The sequence below is a fragment of the Diuraphis noxia genome, unplaced genomic scaffold (assembly GCF_037042655.1).
Source record: "Diuraphis noxia isolate RWA-SAM2 unplaced genomic scaffold, SU_Dnox_SAM2 contig0005, whole genome shotgun sequence".
Taxonomy (NCBI): domain Eukaryota; kingdom Metazoa; phylum Arthropoda; class Insecta; order Hemiptera; family Aphididae; genus Diuraphis; species Diuraphis noxia.
In genome coordinates this window covers 16,517,617-16,526,014 of record NW_028301715.1, presented here as the reverse complement: position 1 = coordinate 16,526,014, position 8,398 = coordinate 16,517,617, and the positions used below count along the sequence as shown (strand labels likewise).

Genomic DNA, 8,398 nt, shown 5'->3' with positions numbered 1-8,398 from the left:
ATTTTAATCTGATCAAATCTTTTATGATTGTGCCTACAATATTATATGGGTAATATTAATTTATTTAAAATATTTCATAAATTTAATTTAATAGAAAAATTTAAATAATTAAAATCAAATTTTTTTTAAAAATGTGGTGTCTAGTTAAAAATTATAAATAGAAACTATTCTATTTTCTTGTTAGGTGAAGACCCTTGCATTTAAATAAAAGTATAGTTTTAAGTTATAACTAATAATTATTGTAAAGTACGGAATAGGCATACCTATATTATATAATATGTCTTATATAGTTATATACCATATAATATATACCTACTAAATGCATAAATGTTATAGTAGGTATCATAATATTTAACTGTTGTAATGCTGCCGTAACGAATATAAATTTAACAGTTTTTAAAGAAACAATTCTATTGTAATTTCATGTTCAACTAAAAATAAGTGCATATTCAGAAATTCATAAACGAAAAAGTTTTCTAGACCTGATGACTTATTGTAATTATTATAGATATTGTCATATCTCTCGGCACAAGTGATATTTACTCGTTCGGATTCCAGATAATAGCGTATAATATAGTATATTAAAATTTACTTAACGCTTAAAAAAATGTAAAAAATAAATAAATAAAACGATACGAAGATAATATGTAATGATGTACTTATCTAATAGTGGGCGGACACTGCGCCAGTAGTATTATAATAATATCATTGGCATGCTGATTTGGATAAAACTAATATAACGTGGTTTTCTGAAAATATTCCGGAAAAAAATATGCGTATAAAAGATTATACTAAAATCAATTCATAAATGCTCAATGAATAATGACTAATGATATACCTTATCTAATATAATGGGCTGGCACTGTGCGATAGTATTACATCATAATATGTACTATAGGATTTGGATTAATTTATTCTAACATGGGTGTCTGTATATATACAAGAAAAATTATACGTGTATATTATTTAACACTCAAATAGAGTATTTAAATATCTGTCAAATTCAATCTCGTCTACCTTTACGACAAATATTTTGCACACTCACATGCTATACGCTATACATGGAAAAAAATAAACACTCATATTTTGAGTGGAGGGTGGAAACTCTTTCTTTGAAAGCAAATATCGCGATTGTCCTTATAATAAACCTATTGTATTATAATGCCATTACACGCACGTGCAAAGTGCATGCTTTCCTGTACTAAACCCTGCACAACCGTTTGTCTCGGCTAGAACCTTCAAACACAATAAAGTTATTTGTATTCAACGACCAATCTTTCTGGTGTTGTTGAGAGGACACCCCACCCGCATGTTTTGTCATTTGTCACAGTCTAAAAAAAAAAATCTTAGACAATTTGTTTAGTTGAACTAATTTTGTGTTTACACTAATACTATAGATAATATTGACCATAATAATTTGTTTTGATATATCGGTTATCATTCAAATAGGTATTTTAAAAGGTTATAACAAAATCCGTTTGGCACATATCGAATGATCGACGGGACCGTCAAATCCCCTTCACATGACAGCCAGCATATTATGACAATGTATATATGAGACACGTGCAGTCGGAACCTGTTTTGTTCAGACGACGGTCCCATTCTCGTGAATAGGTTCAATTAAGTTAAAAACAGATTTACCTGGTTTTATGACTTTGAATAGATCAGGATTTAAGAGCATTTTTAGATTTAAATATTTAAAAAATTGTTTTGTTGTAAAGAAATAGCCAACCTATGATCTCATTTATTACCCATATTGACCGATTACCTAACACCACACAATACAAAATTGACTCTGCAGAACGAATATTTTCTCATGTTGTAAGACGGAGATTAAATTTTAAATCGGGATTGCAATTTTTTTTGTCGAAATCTAAATAAAATAATAACAATAGTATTAAATTAAAGTTATATAATATAATATTATTATCACTATAGTATAATATCATTGAACATTCGTCGTAGAATGATTCTCGCATTATTATTATTATCGTCACGTTCCTGACGATAGGTCGGCGCAGAACAGTCGCGACGACGACGTTCTGAACGTAGCGCCGGACACTGGCGCCGTCGGGATCCTAGGCGGTTAGGTGATCAGGGACGAACGTTTTGGCGCGACCGACGACCGGTCGGGCAGATGGCGCCCGAGAGCCGGCCCGCCGCCGCCCGCGCACCCAGCACCGCCTGCCCACGCGTCTCATTCTTGGGGCGGTTTTTTTACACAGCGCGCCTGCCCGGAAAAGCTGCGGGTAAAGCCCTCCGTGGCGCCGCGCGCGTCTTGTCGCCGGGCGCCGCCAAAGTCGGGCGAACACCGCCACCGCCGCCGCCGCCGTCACCACTATACCAATACCGGCGGCGGCGTAAGTCTTAAGTGCCGCGGCAGTCTCTCACTCGGTCCGCGAACGTAATGCCGGCACATCGTCGTCTTCTCGTTCCGTCGCTCGCGTGATCCCGCTAAAACAATAACACACCACAGACTAATATTATTTTTCATTTTTTTTCATTAGTTTTTTCGTTTCGTCGACAACTCGCGCGGTTCGTACACTAAGCGTTCTACCACATACCACAGTCTACTATAATAATCCGTCGCCAATATTTTTTTTTCATTTTCGTTCGGTTTTTTGATTTTAATTTTTCTAATTTAAATTTTTAAATATTTTTTTCAATCATCTGCTGGACGCAGTGTTGGTGAAAAATCGGACAACGTTGCAGTTTACTCTAGCTGTCGGCTGTGACCACAAAACGCTGTCAACTATATAATATTATAATTATCCATCAGTCGAGTAAGTGATTTTTTTTTATTATTTTAATATATTTTATTGTTCTGGTAAAAATGAAATTTTCGCGGTGCACCTGTTCGAGCCTATCATGAAAATTTGTTCACGTAGAAAATTATGATAATTTTTTTTCATACATATTATATTTTATTTTTTTTACGTACAACCTCTTATTTTGAATCTTAACAAATAACTTACTTAGTAGGCACGTGACGGAAAAAAACAATCAAAGTTTTTTTTAATATTCATAACTCTTAATTCTTTTTCGTACCTATTCAACGCTCATACTTTTTGCAGTTGTCATTATGTATTCGATGCTGAATACAAACAAATCTCTTAACAATAAAAAGGGGGTGTAACCGGTTTTATTATTCTTGAATAATATAATAGGGAGGTAGGTGTCCCGCCTTTTATATTTAAACCAATATTAACATTATGGCACAAGTTAACTACTGTACGCTAATCTTAAAAAATAAAATCACACTTTACAATTAACTGTAACACGAAAAAAAAAATTATCAATAATTATGTTAGTGTTTTTTTAAATTAAATAATTAGAAATACAGGAATAATTAAAAATTTATAAAAATTCGCCAAAGTTCAGAATACAAATAAATGAACATGGGTAATTATTATTTTGTTTTTCGGTTTTTATACAACGGATACTTAAACACAAGAATTTTATCGAACACGTAATTTAATTTACATTATTTAATTGTTCATTCATTAAACATAAAATTAAATTCTAAAATATTCAATTAACCTTTTTAAGTATAAAAAATCATAATATTGTGTTAGTCGCGTAATTATTATAAATTTAGAAATTTAAATTAATAATTATTATTAAAAATAATTGCGATAAATGATAATTTATTAAATCTAAAACATAGCTTAAAATAGAAACTATAAAATTGGTAATTTCTTTTGTGACAACCATTATTTTTACATAATTTTCATATTTAATAACAACGTAAATTACATTATTTTATCGACAATGTTTTAAAAATAGGTACATTGATTTTTACTCGCGTTTTTATCAATTAAAAATTTAAGTTTTTTTTTAAATATTTATAGAAAAATGTATGACTAATTACAAAATAATATATTAATATTGTTGATTTAGAAGATCGCGTTTACATATAATACATAAAATACTTTTTTTAGTCAATTATTTTTTAAATTCATGTTAACTATTTATTTAAATCCCACCAATCACCGCCATACCTATTCTCAATTTTAATACATTTTACTTATTTACGTACTTATATTTACGTACCTTCAAACTTAATAGTAACAAATTATGCCAAAATTTTATATTATTCGAGTAATTTTCACTTAGATATGCCTATTGCAGCTTCCTAAAAATTGTCCATTGTTACTACGTTAAAAAAGGGCTTATTTGTTATGTAATGTATTTTAAAGGCCTTATTTTAGTGTTTAATATACCTATCTTAAGTAACTTGATGTAGGTAAATTAAAATAAATGTATAAAAAATAATTATTTATTTTTTTTACGTATTATTTTAGGTATTAATGAAATATTACTTAATGTGTAAGCTATATATATATATATTACATATATAAAATATATTTATCTAAGATTTTAGTCACATATATTATTCGTATAATAAACATATTTTTTGCGTTATTCTGTGTTTTATTATACGAATAACACATCATACGGAGGGTAATTTATTATTAGGCTATAATAGTATACGTCGTACCAGTGGCGCGCTCTATGAGTAATATTTCTTTTTAATATATAATACGGTAATTACAGTCATTTAAAAAAATTGCAAACCATTCTATTATTTTCAATTCAATAATTAATGTTCGAGTTAAGAAGCGTATTTTTTTGTTTAAAAGTTGAATCAGCGGTTTTTTTTTATAAGGATAACAACAAGATAATTTTAATCATATAATATAACATTATGCAACGTATCAACAGAGTTTACAATTTCTGTTTCTCCGGTAGATGTCATGACTTATAGTGTACTACTTAAATTTAACACCGAGATGAATTTTAAAAGAATCAAACATTCTCCGTGTGCCGTGGCACACAACATAAAAATATATTTTCTAGTGTTTCAATGTTTTGCCATATAATTTATTTTAACGCATCAGAACCATAGCAATTGAACCCCTTATGTTTTGCACAATAAAATAAACCATTGAAAAACTATTATTTCACAAGTGGCCCAGTTTTAAACTTTATGTAAGTATACGGTTTCAAACACGATTAATCCAATTTGAGTACTACAAATAGCATTATAAAATATAGTGGCGATTCTGTCGGAATTGTGTCGACAAATAAATTGTATTCTCATACCCATAATATATTATCACGATTAGAAATATTAAGTATTCAATCAATTATCTTATATTGTTATTTTTATAATATTAATATTGTAGGTTTCACTAAAAATCGTATCTACATTACTTAAGTCGAGTTCTGTAGTAATATTGTTCAAACTGTTGAAATTCGTGTACTTTATTTAAAAATATGAAAGATAAATTCTGTTTAGCAACTATTGGGAGGAGGATTGATGAAATATTTTTATTACATTATCGACATTGACCAAAAAAGTCTTTTTTTGTCATTGTCTTTGCAACAAAAGCAATAGATTTAATAATTATAAACAGTGCTACATTTTTGAGTTAAGTCAAAATTCTCTTCCGGTGTTATCGTGGTTAAAAAATAAATCAAAAAGATATAACATTATTATAATTACGTAAGTGTAGATTACAGCGTATGCGTAACTGATGTGACAAGGCCGTACGTTTGGTTGCCTCGTCCCACCTAACCAAGGGGTAAACGGATTTGCTGTGTAGAATTCCTTAAAATCTGACAAAAAAAAAAAAAATCATAATACCAAATACGATTTTAAAACGTTATTGTTCGGCTATTAAGCGGGGTTGATTCGGTGGCAGACGGATATGAGGTGATGGGGGAGGAAAGAAAGTTGTGGCGACGACGACGGTGGTGTATGCCGGAAAAGACGGCAACGGCGGCGAACGCTGACCAATAAGAACACGCGGGCGGCGGCCGGTCGAACAAAACAAGGGAAGTCGTTAAAGTACACGGAAATTTCCGTCCGCCAATCGCGCCCCTCCCGTCCTCTCCGCGACTTCGAACCCGCCCCTCCCACGCACCCTTGTCTTTGTCGTCATCTCATCGTATCTTACACACACTCACCCTCACATATACGATTTTCTATTATTATCGTATTAACTACCTGCTCTTATATATATGTTTACCATACACTTCTATACATACATATATTTACACACACAGGGTATGCACGAGCCCACAAATGTGTGTGTGATGATTTGCATGTACGACCTATAATAGTAATAATAATAATAATATCTTTCGACGTGTGTGCGTGTGTGTGTGTATTGTACTCTATTTCGGGTTTAATGTTCATTTTAGATGTTTTCGCACTGCAGCTGTACAGGTTCGTAAGACACGCGGACAAATTATCTATACTTCTTAGTTATTTGACACAATTAATTCTCTTTTTATAGACTTTCGCAATCGAACGCCGCAGGATCAATGTTTGTTTTATATTTTTTATTATTTGACTACGATATTTCGTTAAACACGTATTTTGTTTTAGAGTTTATCTTTATAGTTGTATAGACGAAATCATTGTACAAATATAAAACACACGCCATTTCCAATGTATTATTATTAAATACTTTTTCGTATAATATAATATCTTTAATCTTTGGAATTCTTTACACAATAAGATTATAATATACGCACCATACATGATCACATATTCACATATAATATCATATATGATATTATTATACCCTCGTATACGTATATATGCACATGCTTTACCTATATATTATATAGCATTAAGAAATTAAAAACAAATGCGTATAACGGAAACTCTCCAATGACATTAATGCGTTCTCCATAACGTTTTATATAGGTTTGGGTGAAAAAATATGCGAAGCGTTAAGTTAAAGGGCATTTCTTGCAATTGTTTAACACATTATAGTGTTTATTTTTTATAATATATAAGCTATACCTTACTTAATTTGACAAACTTAAAAACGCAATGCTCCTTAACATTTTTTTTATGCATTAATAATTAATATTTGATTTGATTTAATTACTCCGAGCAAATATAATATTTAATTATTCAAATAATATTTTTGATCGTATAATAATATTATACTTGTTCTATATTTAGTAAACGAGTAAAAACAATAGTACATGTTAGCATTAAATATTTTTATAACACTTTCGAGATTAAAATAGTAACAATACAAAATTGCATAATATTATAAAGGTAGATATATCAACAAAAAATCCTTTGTATAATTTTTCGAATTGTCTTAATAAAAATTATTATACCTACACTTTGAAAACGTGTTAAAGTACTCAAAATATTATAAACGTGTCAAAGTACGTGTATAAATATTAAAAATATTATAAACGCTTATAACAAGCTTGCAAATAATTTTAAAATATTTTTATATCGAAAATGTTCATGGATTTTGACGCGTGTTGGAATTTTATGACATATATTCAAAAATCCATTTACAGTATACCCATAGTGAGTTTTAATTTTTGATATCCTATTTTTTTTTTTTATAATTTTTTTTTCCTGTAAGTTTTGTATGACTCACGCGCATATTGTAATCAAAACGAGATATTATATTGTATAAAAAAAACTTTGATGCGTTCCTCCTTCGTTGGTGAACTTTGGAATATTTATATTATAATATTGTATAAGAAACAATGCGTCAATGCCCCATGTATTTATACACGTATATATATATATATGTGTGTGTGTGTGTGTATGTGTATTATATATAATATATACTCGTATATATTTATATTTATATATATACATATATATTATATTTCGTACTGCAATGACGACGACGACGACAACTATTAGTGACAGAAGTAATACGCGAATAAAAACAAGACGATGGCGCGAGGATATTAATCCGGGGAGGTGGTAGGAGGGAAAGGCTTTATTTTAACGCGAGGGCATTATTAATGTACTAACTCTCGCGTGCGCACATAATCATAGGCCACGCTGAAGAGATGAAATCTTTAATGCGAATTTTTTTCCCTGCATCTTTTTTTTGCACTCTTTTCTGTCTCACTTTATCCTTCTACTCTCTCGTTCACTCTATCTGCCTCTTTCTCTTTATTTCTCTCTTTTCCACTCGTTTTTCTGCTATATAATATACTCGTCGTCATCGTTGTGGTATATAGTTGTCGTCGTCTCCGTCGTAACCCTCCACCTCCGCTATATACCGTCGCGCAGTTAAGACAAAAGAAGATCACCCCTGTAACAACTGCAGACGTATCGATATCGGGGGAGAGAACGCGCGCGAAGTGTCAACGGTGGTGGTGCAGTCGGCTAGCGATGACGAAACCGCTGCAGATGATGATGAACTGGGTTGTGGGGTGCAGGGTTGACGAAAGTAGGCAGTCGACGTTAAGAGGTCTATACACGCAGCGTATACACGGAGTGCAACGGCGACGACGATCCTTAAGGACCTCGTGCATCGGGTGACTGAAAAAAAATCTCCTCTCCCACGAACACCCCGCCATGGGCCGCGGATACGATGCCTACTCGACAGTA

General features: G+C 31.4%; 1 protein-coding gene across 2 annotated transcripts in view; it reads left to right on the top strand.

The window, feature by feature from the left end:
- Positions 1-2,377: 2,377 nt before the first annotated feature.
- LOC107162974 (homeobox protein prospero-like) overlaps positions 2,378-8,398 on the top strand; it is a 53,274-nt gene continuing 47,253 nt past the window's right edge. The window contains exon 1 of one of the 2 annotated variants that reach the window (XM_089228274.1): positions 2,378-2,783. The gene's annotated coding sequence lies outside the window, so the exon portion shown is untranslated. The remainder of the gene's footprint in view (positions 2,784-8,398) is intronic. The other variant, XM_089228275.1, reaches the window with a different exon arrangement.